Below are 21,560 nucleotides of genomic sequence, written 5' to 3'. Positions count from 1 at the left end.
TCATTTCTTCCCTGGAAAAAATTTCTGGGGTCACTAGGACCAAAAACCACTTAATGCGAAGGTGGTCGGACTTAAAGCTGCGTGAGAGGGAGGTCCTAGCATCTCTGCGCAGAAAAGTGAAAAGAGACAGTAAGTAGTTATGTATGTAATAGTGTGTTTGCAGGCATAGCAGTTTCATAGTATTGCCTTTAACAACAACTCTTGCTGCACATATCACTCCATCTTACTTGCATCTGACCAGTATTGTGAATCAGTATTTAGTTTTGTGTGTGGAACGCTTACACACTTGAAGATAATGTATGTAGAATGTGTGTTACATATGTGCCTCAACATTTCACTTGACACACAGAAGAGAAGAGGAGACTGCAGAGACAGGAGCCACAAGAAGCAGGCCATGCCAGCAGAGATGAGCCAGAGGAGGCTGGGCACACTTCGGCGGTCCAGAGGGAAATGGAAGAAGGTACATCTGGCATTGTGTACAATGAACTCCATAGTTATCCATATATTTGAGGGTACATACTTAATCATATATATGTCATTACTTCGACAGATGATGCTGATGATGATGGTGATGAGGAGGAAGACATGCATGTTGGTGAGGAGGAAAGCATCACATTATTTCCTGTTGGTAAGTATACACATGTATCTGTAGATTGTAACCATTGTATTTCATTTCTCCATCACCATGGCCTATCTTATTGAATGCACCGTAGTGGCCAGTAATGATGAAGGAAAGTATGGTTCAGTATTTTTTTTTATTTCAGTGTGAGTTTATTAAAATTACATCAAAGCAAAACCGTTCTACCACCAACAAAACATGAGCCAGTATGGGGACTCCCAATGGTGTGGACACCCCTTTCATCAAGCATCAGCAGCCTTACGGCCTGAGGCCCACTCAAACCTCAACACTACACCTTACAGCACTGAGCCTAGCATGACAGTAGCAGGTTGACAGGGTCCTAAGATTTATGTGCGTCATATTACTCCCATTGGACAATCGTCCACTATCTTCATCTGCCTACCTATACTGGGGACAGGTACAGCCAGATCCCTGTAGTGGGGTAACACATATAGCTGCCGACTTAGAATGTGGAAACATATCTCTGTGTTCCTGTAGTGGTGGATGCTAGTTTCAAATAACAATACTTGATACAATTATACATGCCCATGGCAGGGGACCCACCGCATAAGAAAGTGTACAAAAGCTCACACATCAGGATAGAAAACACATACAAACTGTGGTTATGCAGATGTGCTACAGAGAGACACTCATAAGACACAGTTTGAATCGTTACTGGATAGCTAATTACATGCAACACCATCTTTCTTTGACTCAGTGTGGACTGTCTACATTTCTAGGTTTTGGCCTACTATGTCCACTCGCCCACCGCAGAGGGTATGGACCTTTCTCCAGGTGTGGGGCCTGGCCCAATTGACCCACCGGGCCACCCCCAAAAGGACACCTTGGGTGGCTTTAACCAGGGAGTTGGAGTGGTTGCACAGGGATAATGGTGTGTGAGGGAACCCCAAATAACTTATGTGGGTATTCATCACAGGAATAGTTGTCAAATAAAACACCCACTCAACGACAATAGTATAACAGTCTATTAACAATGACAATGGGCCGTGTTGCACTTGTAGGTTAGAAGAAGCTTACACTACTCTCACCTAACACTATCGACATGCCACACCGAGTATCTTCTAAGCTATCTGTAGTCCAGGCCATATGTATACAGTAATGTGATGTTCTTATGATAAGTTCTTGACATCCATTACAGTCCTTAATGGCTGTCACATTGTTTGTAGATTTGGATGGAGCGCCTCAAAAACAGGCTGAAGGAGATGGGGAGACTGCAGAGACCAGTCAAGCAAGATGTGATGAAGGTAGGTGTGCACTGCATGAAAAAAGACAAAGTTATTAGACAATGTGTGTGCCTACATACATAATACTATTGTATCATTGATATTGTCATTCTTCATTTTAAACACATACCACAAAAGCACAACAACAGTGACCACAGACTGACATGTTATTGGAGAGAGTATTGGTAAGTGTCACATGTACATGTACTCACAATATATATGCATTATATCTGTAGTGCATGCTAGACAATCATGCACTTCTTGTTTAATACTATTATATGTTTCACATCAAGATTCGATGTCTCATTCCTAATGGGCAAGGTGTCTTTGGTGGAGGCTTTATGCATGTTTACTATCATAACACTCCTAACCTCAATTTTACATTAGGGCAACAATCAATCATAGAACTGGGTGTGTATTGTTTCACACTTGTGAGTTGCATGTTGTGAAAAGCCTTTGTATGATTACCCAGATAATGGGCTGGAGCACACCAGAGGTTTCTTTTTAAACATTGCGACTTTTTACATGTGCTGCTATTGTTCTCCTGTGTCTGTGTACACTGGATCAATGATTTTTGTTAATTGACCCCATAGCATTAAATTGTAATTATTTTTCGTGCTTAAAAAATGTATGGCAAAAGTTACGTTATGTGATTTTGTATTCAACATCATTGCTCCAGTGTGCACACACACATAGGATAACATTTGCCGCACATGTAACAAGTCTATATGCTCCAAGCAAAACCTCTGGTGTGCACCAGGCCTATGTGAACATATCACTAACAACACATGTCTGATACTCTTTTTCAGCATGCCAAAAGACATCTGGTGATGTGGAGGAGGTTTCACACGAACCTGAAGAAGTAGATGTGGAAACCCAGGAGGATGAGGACACATCTGATGACCCTAATGCAACTATTTTGATCAGTAAGTATCCCACATCACAACAGTAACGTTTATAATACTCACCCTTTATTGGAACATTCTTCTACCCAAGCTGGGCAAACTTGTTTTGAATAATGTGTACCTCTAGGTGTGTGTAACATAATCAACAACATTTTTGATTTATGGACAATGTTTTGTGTACTTCGAGTGTGAGAAGTCTGTGTACTTGAAACATTCCTCATTTCTACCATGTCCAAACTCTGAATATAGGGCCTACATTGTAAACACAGTTAACTGTGGCATATGACACCACATTGTCCATTGTCAAGAACATGAGTGTTGCCTTTGATGATGCTCCATACAGCACTTCTATACTCTTCTGCTAAAATAGTTTGCTGGTAATATCCCTTGACACACACCCAAAACAAATTTGAGATGTACATAATCAGTTCTCCAAACATGGAATATCATTAGTTGTCACAGTTTCTAAACGGGAGGAAGTATGCCATGTATGTAAAATACCCGATTAGTGTATATGGATCACTATATAACGTACCATTCCTACATTTAAATTTCGACCTCATGCCGCCAGTGATCATATGTGTAGGTATGTGTTTCTCTGTATCCATCCATGTCCCCTGTCCCTCTCTCTCTCTCTCTCTCTCTCACACTATATATATATATATATATATATATATATATAGAGAGAGAGAGAGAGAGAGAGAGAGAGACACAGACAGAGAGAGAAAAAAAGAGAGAGAGAGTGAGTGATTATGAGATCATGAGAGACAGAGACATTATTCACCTATTACAATATGTCCAATCACATAAATTTTTTTTTTTTTTTCACACAGAAAAAAAACAAGTACTTGACATAACGGAGGCATTGGACGAGTTGTATGCCAAGGCGGAGGTCATGAAATGCAACATGTGGGCCTCTATGTCGCTTTACCAAGAGGAGATAACACAAATGAAGCAGAGGGTTGCTAATATTTTACAAGATTAAATGTTTTAACACAAAACTTGATATTGTAAATAAACATTTTTTGTACAATCATTCACGAACGCCTGTTTATTATACCCCTTTTATTGAACATGTATGATTAGATATTGGGACAAATATAAAAGAAAACATATATAGATCACATAGTGGGTAATAGACAATATGACACACAAACACATATCTATGTGTTTAAAAAACAAAATATATATATATAGAGAGAGAGAGAGAGAGAGAGAGAGATCTATATATATATATATATATATATATATATATATATATATATATATACATCTATATACATATATTTTCTCTCTCTCTCTCTCTCTCTCTCTCTCTCTCTCTCTCTCTCTCTCTCTCTCTCTCTCTCTCTCTCTCTCTCTCTCTCTCTCTCTCTCTCTCTCTCTCTCTCTCTCTCTCTCTCTCTCTCTCTCTCTCTATATATATATATATATATATATATATATATATATATATATATATATATATATATATATATATATAATATATATATATATATATAGATATATATATATAGAGATATATATATATATATATATATATATATATATACAGAGAGAGAGAGAGAGAGAGAGATTTACACATATATATATATATATATATATAAATATATCTATCTATCTATCTATCTATCTATATATAGGGAGAGAGACACAGAGACACAAAGAGATATACACACAACACACAGAAAAACACATACACACATTTTGCATTTCAAACAATACATACATGCTCCTCATTCAAACATCTACATATATAGGCCCCAAAAACAAATATTCTAGCAAGTTGAATATGCTATCTGCGCATGTACGTTACTTAACGAACGATCGTTTCTTAACGATCACCGTACACACATACTTTTTGTAACGATCGTCGTTATAAAAAATCCGCCAGGACGGATTTTTCGTTTATAGCGACTTCGGTCGTTGGTCGCTAGAGTTAACGATCGTTTGCGCAAGTTTTGTCCCGATCGTCGTTATAAACGATCGTTAGTCGTTCGTTACTAACGACTTTAGTCGCATGTCTGTATGCCCCATAAGTCTTTCTAAACAATCTATTTAATTGACACAGCTTAGAAGAACTCCAAGAAATGTTACACATGCAGGCTTTCTGATGTAAAAAAAACATATTAAAGAGGATCTGTAACATGAAAAGATCCCCTGGGGAGTACTCACCTCGGGTGGGGGAAGCCTCCGGATCCTAATGAGGCTTCCCACGCCGTCCTCCATCCGTCAGGGGTCTCGCTGCAGCCCTCCGTGGAGTCCGTGCAGCGGTGACGTCAATATTTACCTTCCTGGCTCCTGCGCAGGCGCTCTGACGGCTGTCGGCTCCGAACTACACGGAAATACCCGATCGCCGTCGGATCTGCTCTACTGCGCAGGCGCAAGTTTCCTGCGCCTGCGCAGTAGAGCGGACCCGAATGAGATCGGGTATTTCCATGTAGTTCGGAACAGAAAGCCGCCGCAGCGCCCCCGCTGGAGCCAGCAAAGGTAAATATTGAACTGACAGTCGGCACAGTCGCCGGCTGTTCGGAGGGCTGCGGCGAGACCCCCGTGGGACAGAGGCCGGCGTGGGAAGCCTCATTAGGATCCGGAGGCTTCCCCCACCCGAGGTGAGTACCCCCCAGGGGATCTTTTTAATGTTACAGAGTCTCTTTAAAATAGGTACCCAAGAGGCTAAAAAACACAGCCTGGGGTATTCTGGAAAGCCTTGTTTGTTCTGCTCTCACCCCTTCTGCCTGGGAAATTTGCCGCCATTAACTTTGCTGTTATCACCTCTTCAAAGCAACCTTATCACCTCTTCAAAGCAAGCGGTATTCTCCATCCCAATACCACCTGCTCTAATCTTTATGAATTGACATTTAGTGATGTGTTGAGATAATCACAGCACAAGGCGGTAATTTACCTCACTGCTCAGGAATTTCAGCTTTTCATGCGGTAACTGCTTTTATGAATTGACATTTTGCTAAGTTGTCGGTAAAGTCAGCTGTTTTGAGCATTACCGCATGCGGTAATGCTTTATGAATTGACCTCATTGGAGAAAAATCAAATGTAAACACAAATGTATTCAGCTCACCTTCCTCCTCCTTCTATCTGTATTTTGGAAGGACCTCTGCCAGATTACGTGGATTTTTGGTGAAATGCTGTAAGATTACATGTATTTTGGGGGAGGGGGGGGAGGGAACACTATGTCAGAGCTCAAACTTCCCCGGCAGGCCTTTTACAGCACTACTAAAATCATGTATATTTGGCCCCACCCATGACCACGCTCATGTTTTGGTGCTTGTCAGTAAAAACAATCTTTTGTCAGTAAATTTTTAAGTATTTGTCAGTAAAAAATAACGTGAAAGGATGGCAACACTGACGGATGATCGTGCAGGACCTGTGCGGGACAGGACGGCTGCTGGGGACTTGGGGAAGCCCCAGGTAAGTAAAACTGTTTCTTTACAGCGAAATTACAGTTTCACTTTAACGTGAACTATATTACCACTAGAAGTAATTCTGTATCTGTATTTAAAGGGGGCTTTCCTTGCACTGAAGGGCATTCATGGCTAAATTTCTAGCTAATTTCCAGTGGTGCTAATCCAGGGATTTTATCTGAATTTTTTACCCTTTTACGGCTAATTAGTCCAAGCATTGTAAGAGTTTTTTGCCTTCTTCTGAATCAACTGGTATGTGTAATGGTACAAGCTAATTTTCTGGTTGAACTTGATTGACGGATTACTTTTTTCAACCCAAATAACTATGTAACCTTGACTCATCCTCTGCCTATCCCCCCACCAGTTTCCTAACTAGCACTAACCTCCTTCTCTTCTCTCCCTAACACTAACTCTTAACTTCACTCCTCTGCCTAATACTAACCTCTCCTCTAACACTAACCTCCTCTTCTCCCCTTCCTAACACTAACCTCTCCTCTACCTAGCACTTACCTCTCCTCTGCCTAACGCTAACTTCCCCTCTTCTCTGCCTAACACTAACCTCCCCTCTCTTCTGCTTAACACTGATCTCTTCTCTGCCTAACACTAACCTCCCCCTCTCCTCTGCCTAACACTAACCTCCCCTCTGTCAAACACTAACCTCTCCTCTCCTGTGCCTAACACTGACCTCACCTCTCCTCTGCCAAACACTAACCTCCCCTTTTCTCTGCCAAACACTAACCTCCCCTCTCCTCTGCCAAACACTAACCTCCCCTTTCCTCTGCCAAACACTAACCTCCCCTTTCCTCTGCCAAACACTAACCTCCCCTCTCCTGTGCCTAACACTAAACTCCCCTCTCCTCTGCCAATCACTAACCTCTCCTCTCCTGTGCCTAACATTAATCTCCCCTCTCCTCTGCCAAACACTAACCTCTCCTCTCCTGTGCCTAACACTAACCTCCCCTCTCCTCTGCCTAACATTAATCTCCCCTCTCCTCTGCTTAACATTAACCTCTCCTCTTCACTGCCTAACACTAACCTCGTCTCTGCCTAACACTAAGCCCTCCTGTCCTCTGCCTAACACAAACCTCCCCCCCTCCTCTGCCAAACACTAACCTCCCCCTCTCCTCTGCCTAAAGGTGGCCACTAATGGTCCAATTTCTAGCAAAAAAATAGTTTGAGCGATCAGAAATTCTGATCGGAAGTGAAATCGTTCACGACACCATCAACGAACCAATCTTTACTTCCTATCTATCACAACCAACAAGAAAATCCAAATTTTGGTTAGACGAAAATCCAATCTGACAACTGATTTTATAATCGTCTGTAATTGATTGTTCTCATCAACAGAGATCATTTACAATCAATCCAATCAGAATGTCTGATCGCTCAAACGATTTTTTGCTAGAAATTGGACCGTTAGTGGCCACCTTAACACTAACCTCCCCCTTTCCTCTGCCAAACACTAACCTCCCCTCTCCTTTGCCTAAAGGTGGCCACTAACGGTCCAATTTCTAGCGAAAATTTGTTCGAGTGATCAGAAATTCTGATCGGATTGGTTGAAAATAATCTCAGTTGATGGGCACAATCGATTATGAACGATTGGATTTTTGTCAAACCAAAATTTGGATTTTCCTGACTGGTTGTGATAGATAGGAAGCAAAGATCGGTTTGTTGATGGTGTAGTGAAACATTTTTTTTCCGATCAGGATTTCTGATCGCTCGAACGATTTTTCGCTAGAAATTGGACCATTAGTGGCCACCGTAAAAGTAACCTCCTCTCTCCTCTGCCTAATGCTAATCTCTGCTCTGCCTAAGACTAACCATCACCCTCTTCTAGGTCCATTATACTAAAATCACAAAATTTTACAGGGGTCCCAAGCTTCCTAACCCCTTTCCACAGTATTGAAAATAAAATATATTCCTCCTGATGTTCGGAACTACTTGGGCTGGTATTGCTCAGGGGGTGGTGAACCACATTGCAAGTATGTTTTATAAGCAGTTTATTTACTTTACTAAAGTATATATGTATATATATATATATATATATATATATATATATATATATATATATATATACACATATATACAGTGGGTTGCAAAGGTATTCGGCCCACTTGAAGTTTTCCACATTTTGTCACATTACTGCCACAAACATGAATCAATTTTATTGGAATTCCACATGAAAGACCATTACAAAATGGTGTACACATGAGAAGTGGAACGAAAATCATACATTAGGTTGTCTAAGAGAATATTGGGAGCAAAAACACAGTGAAGTCCAAAGAACACACCAGACAGGTCAGGGATAAAGTTATTGAGAAATTTAAAGCAGGCTTAGGCTACAAAAAGATTTCCAAAGCCTTGAACATCCCACGGAGCACTGTTTAAGCGATCATTCAGAAATGGAAGGAGTATGGCACAACTGTAAACCTACCAAGACAAGGCCAACCACCTAAACTCACAGGCCGAACAAGGAGAGCGCTGATCAGAAATGCAGTCAAGAGGCCCATGGTGACTCTGGACAAGCTGCAGAGATCTACAGCTCAGGTGGGAGACTCTGTCCATAGGACAACTATTAGTCATGCACTGTACAAAGTTGGCCTTTATGGAAGAGTGGCAAGAAGAAAGGCATTGTTAACAGAAAGCATAAGAAGTCCCATTTGCAGTTTGCCACAAGCCATGTGGGGGACACAGCAACCATGTGGAAGAAGGTGCTCTGGTCAGATGAGACCAAAATGGAACTTTTTGGGCAAAATGCAAAACTCTATGTGTGGCTGGAAAACTAACAATGCACATCACTCTGAACACACCATCCCCACTGTCAAATATGGTGGTGGCAGCATCATGCTCTGGGGGTGCATCTCTTTAGCAGGACAGGGAAGCTGGTCAGAGTTGATGGGAAGATGGATGGAGCCAAATACAGGGCAAACTTGGAAGAAAACCTCTTGGAGACTGCAAAAGACTTGAGACTGGGGCGAAGGTTCACCTTCCAGCAGGACAATGACCCTAAACATAAAGCCAGGGCAACAATGGAATGGTTTAAAACAAAACATACCGTATTTTTCGGCATATAAGACGTTCCGGCATATAAGACGCACCTTGGTTTAGAGGGCAAAAATAAGGGAAAAAAAATAAACTAAACCTAGGTGCGTCTACACTGCTGGGGCGTCTTATGGACCTTTTACCCCCTAAAACTGCCTCTAAGCTACTCTATCTACACTACACTAATCCCTGCTGCCCTAACAACTAAACTACACAGCAATACAATACACTAGTGATGCTCGGATACCCCTTTTTATTATTCGAGTTTGGTCGAATTCGAATAGTAAATTATTCGCGTTCGGTCGAATATTCGAATCGAATTTTTTTTACTATTCGATTCGACCTCGGACTTCGAGCTCACTATTCGAGTCGGTATTCGAGCTCATTATTCGAGCTGACTATTCAAATTGGCCTTAAATAGCTTCCAACACTTGTTTTGAGGGTGAATGATGCAAGAAACATCTTTTTTTCCAAGTAACAACAGCAAGTGATTATGTGGGGATGTTCCTTTAAAAAAAAAAAAAAAGGTGGAAAGAGAAGTTGTGTCCAAAATGTTGTTCAGTACTGTATATACTTCTTCTTCTTCTTTATCTTCTATATCTTCTTCTTCTTCTTCTATATCTTCTTCTTCTTCTTCTATATCTTCTTCTTCTATATCTTCTTCTATATCTTCTTCTTCTTCTTCTATATCGTCTTCTTCTTCTTCTTCTTCATCTTCATCTTCTTCTTCATCTTCTTCTTCTTCTTCTTCTTCTTCATCTTCTTCATCTTCTTCTTCTTCATCTTCTTCTTCTTCATCATCTTCTTCTTCTTCATCATCTTCTTCTTCATCATGTTCTTCTTCTTCATCTTCTTCATCTTCTTCTTCTTCATCATCTTCTTCATCTTCTTCATCTTCTTCTTCATCTTCATCTTCTTCTTCTTCATCTTCATCTTCTTCATCTTCTTCTTCTTCTTCATCTTCTTCTTCTCCTTCTTCTTCTTCTTCTCCTTCTTTTTCTATATCGTCTTCTTCTTCTTCACTTATTTCTCTTTTATATATTTTTTTTAAAGAAATGCAGCTATTTTTGAGCGTAATAAATAGCTGGTTGCGCACGCATGTTGGAAGCGCCATTGTATGTGCTCCCTGGCAGTGGAAACACACAGACAGCAGGAGGTAAATTCAGCAGCAGGAGGAGGAGGATGATTGTGTGGCAGCAGGCAGTCAATGAGGCAGGCAGCGAGACGAGACATAATAGGCTGTGGTACCTAGCGGTGGTACCAGGCCGTAAATACACAGCATGAGGTTCCAGACAGCGGTCGTGAAGCCCACATCATGTCCAATACACAACTGGGACAACACAGTTTTCAACCCGGACACCTCTAAAAATAATATCACACAGTATTAATAAAAAGTATATATAATTTTTTGTTTTTTTTAAAGAAATGCAGCTATTTCTGAGCGTAACAAATAGCTGGTGGTGCACGCATGTTGGAAGCGCCATTGTATGTGCTCCCTGGCAGTGGAAACACACAGACAGCAGTAGGTAAATTCAGCACCAGGAGGAGGAGGATGAGTGTGTGGCAGCAGGCAGTCAATGAGGCAGGCAGCGTGACATAATAGCCCTGGTACCTAGCGGTGATACCAGGGCTGTAAATAAACACAGCAGGAGGTCCCAGACAGCGGTCGTGCAGCCCACATCGTGTCCAATACACAACTGGGACAACACAGTTTTCAACCCGGGCACCTCAGAAAAATTAAACCTTTTTTTTTTTTAATGGTTTATTTGTTTTGTTTTTACAACAAATTACACAGACAGATATAGCTATTGTTTGACGTAATAGCTGGTGGCAGAGTGGCAGCAGAAGGTAATTCTGTGTACCCTGGCAGTGGGAAACACAGACAGACAGCAGCAGCAGCAGGAGGAATGGAGGAGTAATGTGAGCAACTATTGTTTGACGTAATAGCTGGTGGCAGAGTGGCAGCAGAAGGAAATTCTGTGTACCCTGGCAGTGGGAAACACAGACAGACAGCAGCAGCAGCAGGAGGAATGGAGTAGTGTGAGTGTGGCAGCAGGCCAGGCAGGCAGCGTGACATAATAGCCCTGGTACCTAGCGGTGATACCAGGGCTGTAAATAAACACAGCAGGAGGTCCCAGACAGCGGTCGTGCAGCCCACATCGTGTCCAATACACAACTGGGACAACACAGTTTTCAACCCGGGCACCTCAGAAAAATTAAACCTTTTTTTTTTTATGGTTTATTTGTTTTGTTTTTTACAGAAAATTACACAGACAGATATAGCTATTGTTTGACGTAATAGCTGGTGGCAGAGTGGCAGCAGAAGGTAAATCTGTGTACCCTGGCAGTGGGAAACACAGACAGACAGCAGAAGGGCAGTACACAGCAGCCCACTGTAGGTGTAAAATGTGTGGCTGCAGGCGACGTAATAGTCAAAGTGAACCAGGCTGGCTTAGTGAGCAGGAGCCAGGAGTTGGTAAAGGGTGGTAAGGCACATTAATGATGGTTCTTCCGGTAGCCAGTTCATGTTCCCCTCTCGCCGACAACAGGGGCCAGGAACTCGCCTTCCACCCACGCCTGGTTCATCTTGAGAAACGTCAGTCTGTCCACAGACTTGTGAGACAGACGTGAGCGTTTCTCGGTGACCACGCCACCAGCTGCACTGAAGCAGCGCTCGGACAGCACGCTGGAAGGGGGACAGGACAGCACTTCCAGGGCGTACTGCGCCAGCTCGCTCCAGATCTCCAGGCGCTTGAACCAATACTCCATGGGATTAACAGGGGCATCGCTGTCAAGCCCGCTGTAGGACCCCATGTAGTCAGCCACCATTCGGGTCAGGCACTGGCTGTGACCGGAGGAGGATGCTGCTGCATGCACCTCCTCTCTAGTCACTGCTGCCGGAGCCTCTACAGTCCTGTAGAGCTCGTTGCTGAGAGACAGCAGGTCTGTGGGGCGCTTGCTGCTGGATGCAGGCACCTGCTGCTGCCTCTGTGCTGGCTGGACAGAGGGGGTGGAAGGCTGGGGGAAGGCTTCCTCCAAGCGCTCAACAAGGGCCTGCTGCAAGCTCCTTATTTGTTGCGCTGGGTCTCCTCCTGCAGGCGGCAGGAACTGGCTCAACTTCCCCTTGAGGCGTGGGTCCAACATCATGCTGATCCAGATGTCCTCCCTCTGCTTCATCTGGATCACCCTGGGGTCCTTGCGCAGGCACGTCAGCATGTGCGCTGCCATTGGGAAGAGGCGGGCCACGTGTGCTGGCACATCGACGGCAGTGCTGTCCTCATCCTCCTCCTCTGCCTCCTCAGCCTCATCCTCTCTCCACCCCCGCACCAACTCAGCTGCGCTGTGCTGATCCCCCTCATCAGCAGCAAGGTCAGGGACCTCCACCAAGTCCTCCTCCTCCTCCCCCTCAGAGGTGGACTGTGCAGCTGCTTGCCGCTCCTGCTGGTCCAGGGCTGCCGCTCCCTGTTCCAGCAAAGCATCGAGGGCCCTGTTCAGCAGACAAACCAGGGGCACCCACTCGCAGACCATAGCATGGTCCCTGCTCACCATGTTAGTGGCCTGCAGAAAGGGAGCCAGCACTAAGCACACCTGCTGCATGTGCCTCCAGTCATCATCGGGGACGATGGACGGGATGTTGCTGGTCTTGTCCCTTCTCTGAGCGGCGGAAACAGTGGCCTGGGCAAGGTACTGGTTGACAGCGTGCTTCTGTTCAACCAGACGCTCCAACATCGCCAGGGTGGAGTTCCAGCGAGTCGGAACGTCAAGGATCAGCCGATGGCGTGGCAGCTCCAGCTCCTTTTGCACGTCTTCCAGGCTCGCACAGGCTGCAGCCGAGCGCCGGAAGTGACGCACAACGTTCCTTGCCGTTTCCAGCAGTTCGCCCATCCCCTGGTAGGTGCGCAAGAACTTCTGCACCACCAGGTTCAGCACGTGGGCAAGACAGGGGATGTGGGTCAGGTTTCCCCTGTCTATTGCGGCAACCAGATTGGCCCCATTGTCGGCCACCACCTCTCCGACTCTGAGGCCTCTGGGGGTCAGCCAAATCCTCTCCTGCTCCTGGAGTTTGGCCAACACATGGGTTGCCGTCAGTTTGGTCTTCCCAAGGCTGACCAAGTGCAGCAGCGCTTGGCAGTGGCGGGCCTTCACGCTGCTGCTGAGGCGGGGGGTTTGGCCAGGTGTGCCGGAGGATGGCAGAGGATGGGAGGAACCTGCTGCAGTTCCCCTGACCCTGCGGGGTGGCACCACCCACTGTGTTGCTGCTGCTGCTGTGCCCGCTGCTACTCTCCCATCCTCACCCCCTTCCACCAAGCTGACCCAGTGGACAGTGAAGGACAGGTAGCGGCCTGCCCCGAAGCGGCTGCTCCAGGAGTCCATGGTGACGTGGACCCTTTCACCAACCGCGTGCTCCAGCCCTCACTCCACATTGGCCATCACAAAGCGGTGCAGTGCAGAAATGGCCTTGCGGGCGAAGAAGTGTCTGCTGGGGAGCTGCCAGTCTGGGGCTGCACAAGCAAGCAGCGCATGCATGTCGCTCCCCTCCTGCACGAGCGTGTACGGCAGGAGTTGGGAGCACATGGCCCGTGCCAGCAAGCCGTTCAGCTGCCGCGCGCGACGGCTGCTGGGAGGCAGAGCCCTAACCACCCACTGGAAGGACTCGCTCAAAAGGCTCTGGCGTGGCCTTTTGCTTGCACGGGAATCAGCAGACACAGCGGAGGAGGCCACTGAGGACTGGCTGCCAGAACAGGCCTCAGTGTCGGCGGCAGGAGTGCAGAGGGGGGAGGAGCAGTGCGTTTCCGCACTCCTGCTGGTGCTGCTGGAGGAGCTGCTGAAGGCTGTGCAGTGATGGGTGTGGTGCCACTGCCAGCACCAGATGCCTTCAGCCTCTGGAACTCCTCATGCTGGTGGAAATGTTTCGCAGCAAGGTAGTTGATGAGCGAGCTGGTGCTGAACTTTAAGGGGTCTGCACCTCTGCTCAACTTCCGCTGACAGTGGTTGCAAGTGGCGTACTTGCTGTACACTGTGGGCATGGTGAAAAATCGCCAGATTGGTGACAAAAACAACCCCCTACGGCATGGAGCCGCTGCTGCCTGTCTCCCTGTGGTGGTTGGGGCGGGGGCTTGGGTGCAGCTGGTGGTGGTACTGGCAGATGCTGCTGCTGCTGCTGCTGGGCCTGAGACACCAGCAGGCTGTGGGACCTGCCTACTGCTGCCAATGCTTGCAATGATGCGCCTCCTTGCAAGGCCCACAAGCGCATCCTCCTCCTCCTCAGAGCTGCTGATGACGACATCCCCTGGAGCTGGTGGCACCCAGTCTTTGTCTGTCACCGTGTCATCATCATCCTCCCCCTCCTGAAACATGTCCTGCTGGGATGATGACCCCCCAAACTCCTCTCCTGATGCATGGATGGGCTGCTTGACTGTCGCCACAGTCTTGCTGTCCAATCCCTCCTCCCCCAAAGTGCCCATCAGCATCTCCTCCTCAAAATCGCCAACAACAGCAGACAATACCCTGATGGTGCCTGGGGTCAAAAGACTGCTGAGTGACAGGTCGGCGACTGACTGTGAACTGGCCTCCTCCCCAGGCCCTGCTGGGCGGCTGCTGCGAACAGGGGTGGTGGTGGTGGTGGTGGTGAGGGTGGAGGCCTCGGATGCAGAGCTGATGGCGGGCTGCTCATCCTCCGTCATCAGTTGCACCACAGTGGCTGCATCCTGTTCCTCAATGGGACGTTTCCGACCCGGCTAGAGGAAAATCGGAGCAGGTGCTACACGCTGCTGCTGCTGTGCCTCTGCAGCGTGAGTTGCAGATGCTCCTGCTGGGCGGCGCCCAAGGCGTCCACGGCCAGTGGCTATAGGAGGAATGTTAGCCACTGACGCTGCTGCTGCTGCTGCTGCGGAACTGTGCAAGGTGGCGCAGCCGCGGCTTGCCACAATGCTGCTCCCTCTCCTCCTGATTCCCTTGCTGCCCTTCCCCTTGCCCAAACCGCGCTGGCTGCCACTTCCAGACATCTTAGATGTTTTGGGCGTAAACACAAAAGTTTTTAAAAAGGGCGGGTGAAAAGTGGGGTACTTTAATGGAGTGGGTTGGTGGGTGAGGTGACACTAATCACTAAGTGATTAGATCGCTAACTGATTAGTACAGTACAAATACAAAATACAATAATCGGTAATCAGTAAGTGTGAACAGTGAACAGTGAGTGTGTCCCCTAGTACACTAACTAGAAAATACAATAATCAGTAGTAATCACTCAGATTCAGTAGAAGGAAATAGAGTGTGTGTACACTACAGACAGTGAGTGCACGCACGCGCACACACGCGCAGGAGCTAGCCTATGAACAGTGACTGAGTGAGTGTCCCTAGTACAGTAAGTAAGTAGTAACAGTCAGGAAGTACAACTAGAAATTACAATAATCAGTAGTAATCACAAGGAAATAGAGTGTGTGTACACTACAGACAGTGAGTGCACGCACGCGCACACACGCGCAGGAGCTAGCCTATGAACAGTGACTGAGTGAGTGTCCCTAGTACAGTAAGTAAGTAGTAACAGTCAGGAAGTACAACTAGAAATTACAATAATCAGTAGTAATCACAAGGAAATAGAGTGTGTGTACACTACAGACAGTGAGTGCACGCACGCACACACGCGCAGGAGCTAGCCTATGAACAGTGACTGAGTGAGTGTCCCTAGTACAGTAAGTAAGTAGTAACAGTCAGGAAGTACAACTAGAAATTACAATAATCAGTAGTAATCACAAGGAAATAGAGTGTGTGTACACTACAGACAGTGAGTGCACGCATGCGCACACACGCACAGGAGCTAGCCTATGAACAGTGAATGAGTGAGTGTCCCTAGTACAGTAAGTAAGTAGTAACAGTCAGGAAGTACAACTAGAAATTACAATAATCAGTAGTAATCACAAGGAAATAGAGTGTGTGCACACTACAGACAGTGAGTGCACGCACGCGCACACACGCGCAGGAGCTAGCCTATGAACAGTGACTGAGTGAGTGTCCCTACCCTAGTACAGTAAGTAAGTAGTAACAGTCAGGAAGTACAACTAGAAATTACAATAATCAGATTCAGTAGTAATCACAAGGAAATAGAGTGTGTGTACACTACAGACAGTGCACGCGCACACACACGCAGGAGCTTGCCTATGAACAGTGACTGAGTGTCCCTCCCTAGTACAGTAAGTAGTAACAGTAAGTACAACTAGAAATTACAATAATCAGTAATCAGAAGGAAATAGAGTGTGTGTACACTACAGACAGTGCACGCACACACACACTGTTATGATCATGTCTGCAGCGTTTACTGCTGGCTGCAGTGGTATTGTAACCCAAGCAGTTCTGATGTCATTACATGCATTTTCTTGCATAGTTTGGTTTGCACTTAAACTAGTTGCTGATTCCATCTGCAGTCGCTCTGAAGTTAATGACAGTTTAATATGCTTTTGTGTACACAAACATTGTCTGCTGCAATGGAGGGGCAATCCCTTTCCTGCAGGCTGCATATCATTGTCTGCCTTTTCCTGCTGTCAGCCTGTGATTAATTACCATTCACTTGTGTGGGAATCTGCAGGTCTGCTCCCATTGGATGACCTCAGTATAAAGAACTGCTTCCTGCAATGCTTGATGGGCTACCATAGTCTCAGATTCAGTCTGTTACTCTGCCCGTGCCCCACCTCGTTCCTAGTCCGTGTGGACTGCGCTGACTCCTGCGAAGGGGTCAGCGAGTCCTCCTAGTTCTGCTCTTGTTTCTAGAAGTTGTTACTTTGCTTGTCTTGTGTCATATATTGGTTCATCGCCAATATATACGCATACTTGCACGTTTATTTTTTTCCTTGTATTCGTGTTACGTTGATACATCAGTGTCGCTGATATATACGTACACGAACTGTTTATATCCTGTGTTCTATTAGTCAGCGTTCCAGCACGCTGAGCTAGTTATCCTGTTCCTGGTCCTGTTTGTGGATTGCGTTCATCTCTGCGAAGAGATAGCGAATCCTTCTGAGTCCTGTTCCCTGTATTACTCCAGTCTTAGTCAGAGTTCCTGCTTATGTCATATATCGGTTCATTGCCGATATATACATATGTTAGTCAGACGTTACAAATAGTTTCATTGATAGCTGTAATTGTAATACGCTAGGAAATCATACTTGTTGTATATTTATCTGTGTTACGTTCATCTATCTTGATCCTGCTATTTCCTGACTATCCTGTCCTGTTTTTGTGAGGCACGCCATTGCAGCAAACGCATTGGCTACCTCATTCCAGTCTGTTTTATTGTGGACGCTTGCTGTCACTAAGTAGTGGCTAGTTAAGCAAGCGTTCATTCTGTCTACCTGTCCTGATCTCCTCAGTCCTGGTTTATGCGCTCAGCGCTACTTTGCGCTGAGACGTTATTACGAAAGTGTTGTTTGTGGCTGTTCGGATCTGCACCGGCTCTGTGCACCACAATCTCCTATTGGAGTCAGTCCTCTCCTCCACTAAACTGGGGATATCCTGATTCCTTGTGCTGGTGTGTGTACCTCCTTCACGTCAGCTTATGTGTTGCATGCTGACTGTGGAGATTACACCTCCAAGCTTAACACACACGGTCACACGCAGGAGCTATGAACAAACAGTGACAGTGAGTGTCCTAGTACAGTTATATAACTACAATACAAAATACAATCACTCAGTACTAGTAAAGGACAGCAGAAATACTGGTATAGATGAGAAATAAACTAACAGAGGACAGGAGAGAACAGCTGAGCTGCCCACACAGGCAAGGCCCTGAGGCCTAAAGTTGTGTAAGCTTGCCTGCAGCAGCTGGCTCTCTAGTAACACACAAGCTACTAACTAAAATACAATGTCTATCTAACTAACAACAATATAGGTGTATATAGGAGGTGTATGTGAGCAAAAACGCTAGGTGAATGACCACAATAAAGCTCTTGCTAAGCCAAAGCACAAAGGAGCAGATCTCTCTCTGTACAAAGTCAGGCAAGGACGGAAAAACCTAACATGGCGGCCGCTATTTATAGGGTAGGGGCTGGCCAGGGTCCCCCTCTGTGATTGGCTGCCGTCAGAGGGCCTGGGAGCCCTCTGATTGGCTCTGAGGACATCAATCTGGGCTATGACGCTATTCGAGCTCGGTATTCGAGCTCGAATAGCGCTGTTAGCTCGAATAGCGCGAATAGTGAATGTGCTATTCGAGTTTACTCGAATAGCCCATTCGAATATCTCCAGCTATTCGGAGCTCGAATACCGAGCTCGAATAGCTGAAAAAGAGCTCGAATATTCGAGCTACTCGAATATTCGAGCTCTGTTGAGCACCACTGCAATACACTACACTATCACAACACATTAATACACTTCACTACACTATGCTACACTACATTACCACAACACTAACACAACACACCACTGCAATACTCTTCACTACACTATACTACACTACAATGCACTGACACAACACACAGCTTCACTACACTACACTGTACTATACAAACACTAAGCTGCACTACAATGACATAAATACTACACCTGTTCCTGCCGCCATGCTCCTCTTCCCCTCGCTTCAGCCGCGATCCTCTTCACCTCCTCAGGCGCAGTTCTCAGATGCCACCTCCGCCGCCAGGTCCTCCGCTCCTGTGAAGGGGAAAAGAAAACATTAGTGGCATTGTCCCCCTCTCCTGCCGCGATCCGCTCGGCGCTGCCACTCACAGAAAGCCGCCGCCGCCCCCTCCGCCGCTACACGCCGAGCGTCCATCCTCTTGCCCTCCTACTTTCTGTTTACATCACGTGCAGCCGCGTCATGCGTAGCCCCAGCCACGTTGCGCTCGGGCTACGCATGACGCGGCTGCACGTGATGTAAACAGGAAGTAGGAGGGCAAGAGGATAGACGCTCGGCGTGTAGCGGCGGCTTTCCGTGAGTGGCAGCGCCGAGCGGATCGCGGCAGGAGAGGGGGACAATGCCACTAATGTTTTCTTTTCCCCTTCACAGGAGCGGAGGACCTGGCGGCGGAGGTGGCATCCGAGAACTGCGCCTGAGGAGGTGAAGAGGATCGCGGCTGAAGTGAGGGGAAGAGGAACATGGCGGCAAGATGGGTAAGCGCTTCCCTGCGCACTCTGCAACATTTTTTTGGGTGCATTTGGCATATAAGACGCACCCAATTTTTCCCCCCTGTTTTGGGGGAGAAAAAGTGCGTCTTATATGCCGAAAAATACGGTATGTATGTGTTAGAATGGCCCAGTCAAAGTTCAGATGTAAATCCAATCGAGAATCTGTGGCAAGATCTGAAAACTGCTGTTCACAAACGCTGTCCATCTAATCTGACTGAGCTGGAGCTGTTTTGCAAAGAAGAATGGGCAAGGATTTCAGTCTCTAGATGTGCAAAGCTGGTAGAGACATACTCTAAAAGACTGGCAGCTGTAATTGCAGCAAAAGGTGGTTCTACAAAGTATTGACTCAGGGGGCCGAATAATTATGCACACCCCACTTTGCAGTTATTGATTTGTAAAAAATGTTTGGAATCATGTATGATTTTCGTTCCACTTCTCACGTGTACACCACTTTGTATTGGTCTTTCACGTGGAATTCCGATACAATTGATGCATGTTTTTGGCAGTAATGTGACAAAATGTGGAAAACTTCAAGGGGGCTGAATACTTTTGCAACCCACTGTATATATACTGTATATATACTGTGTGAGTGTGTGTGTATATATATATATATATATATATATATATAAAATATATATATGTAAAAAATTTAAAAAGTATATATATATATATATATATATATATATATATATATATATATATATATTAGTAATAATAATACAGCAAAGTCCTTGTTAGCCAGAATTCAGGCAACCGGTAGTCTCAACTGACCGGCATGCCTGTGGAATAACAAGGACTACACTTTTGGGGGGTTTTGGAGGCATTTTTAACTCCCCTGGCGGTACAATAAAATCGCCAGGGGGGCGGCGCAGCACTTTTTAATTTTTTTTTTTTTTAAATCATGTAGCTAGCCCAGAGCTAGCTACATGATAGCCACTGTTTTACATAGATGTTTATAATAACCAATTTACTTTGGGAAGAAAATATCTGGGCTCACCTTGTTAAAAAGGTTTTTCAGATTAATCCAGGAGTCCTCCATACTTCTACCTAGATACCAGAGGTGGGACTGAGCCCCTAGTCCAGGGATGTCGAACTCCAGTCCTCAAGGGCTAAGGTCCTCACACATCTTGGCACATCTCAAATTAATTGATGGGACTGAATCAGGAAAGGTTCATCAAGTAGAACGCATTTCTCAATCATAAACAATGGCATAGATATGGCCCTCCAGGACCGGAGTTTGACGCCAGTGCCCTTGTCCTTAACATTGGAGGGTCCTTTGCAAAGGTTGTGAAGCTTTTCCACTCCTTTCTTCCAGTGTACTTCCAAATATTTGGGACTGTGTGGGCTGGCACTAGTCAGTGTAAAGATCTGGGGGCAATTTCCAGTTAGCACACACCACCAACAGAACAGACCAGAGAGAGAAAGCTAATCGCAAGAGAGGCGATTGCTGTCAGCAACACAAGACTGAGCAAAGACAGTGCATGAATTGAGTAAAGGTAGACACAGCAAATAACTACAATCTGAACGCCAAGGAAAATAACAAATGAACTAACTAAACGCGGTCACCGCACGTTATGCGCAACAGTGACAAACCATACCAACCCTGACTAACAAATGAACACGGAGAACAAAAGACAAACAGATAGCGGGAACACTTGCTAATCGGTTGCCTAACACCAGACAACAGAAAGCGTTTGTTCCAGACAAAACAGACTGAAGGAGTAACCAATAGCAACCACTTCTAAGGTTATACTCCAAGACACAGAAAAGAGGGGAACGCTTGCTAATCAGTTGCCTAACACCAGACAATAGCAAATGTTCGTTCCAGACAAGACAGACTGAAGGAGTAACCAATAGCAACCGCTGCCAAGGATATACTCCAAGACTCAGACAAGGGAGATCCACCGCCTCTAACGCTAGGGCGAATGCGATCAAGGAACAGGACTGAACGATTCACTATCAGCCACCGTTGGAGATAGTACAATCGCAAGGCCAAGACAAGACAAGAATAGGCAGTACAAATTATACACAAACCTGACTGCACTAATAGGAGTGCAAAGTGCACTCCCCAAGCATTAACTACACTAGATTATTCGCAACAAGATACAAAGATGCTGAGGCTCTAAGGTTAGTCTCACTAGACAAAAACTATGACGAGCAAGGAATTCTGGGAGGAAGTGACATTTATACTGCAAAGCTTCAAAGTAAGCAGACAAGCAGATTG

General features: G+C 45.7%; 1 protein-coding gene across 2 annotated transcripts in view; it reads right to left on the bottom strand.

The window, feature by feature from the left end:
* The window catches only part of LOC137538486 (uncharacterized), a 77,192-nt gene that overhangs the window by 29,768 nt on the left and 25,864 nt on the right, over positions 1-21,560 (bottom strand). The window contains exon 2 of one of the 2 annotated variants that reach the window (XM_068260702.1): positions 1,669-1,895. The exons of the other annotated variant lie outside the window; for it this stretch is intronic. The gene's annotated coding sequence lies outside the window, so the exon portion shown is untranslated. The remainder of the gene's footprint in view (positions 1-1,668; positions 1,896-21,560) is intronic. 2 annotated transcript variants of the gene reach the window in all.

The sequence above is a fragment of the Hyperolius riggenbachi genome, chromosome 11 (assembly GCF_040937935.1).
Source record: "Hyperolius riggenbachi isolate aHypRig1 chromosome 11, aHypRig1.pri, whole genome shotgun sequence".
In the NCBI taxonomy this organism is placed as follows: domain Eukaryota; kingdom Metazoa; phylum Chordata; class Amphibia; order Anura; family Hyperoliidae; genus Hyperolius; species Hyperolius riggenbachi.
Note: the sequence above shows the minus strand (reverse complement) of the source record. Positions and strands in the feature narration are given on the sequence as shown.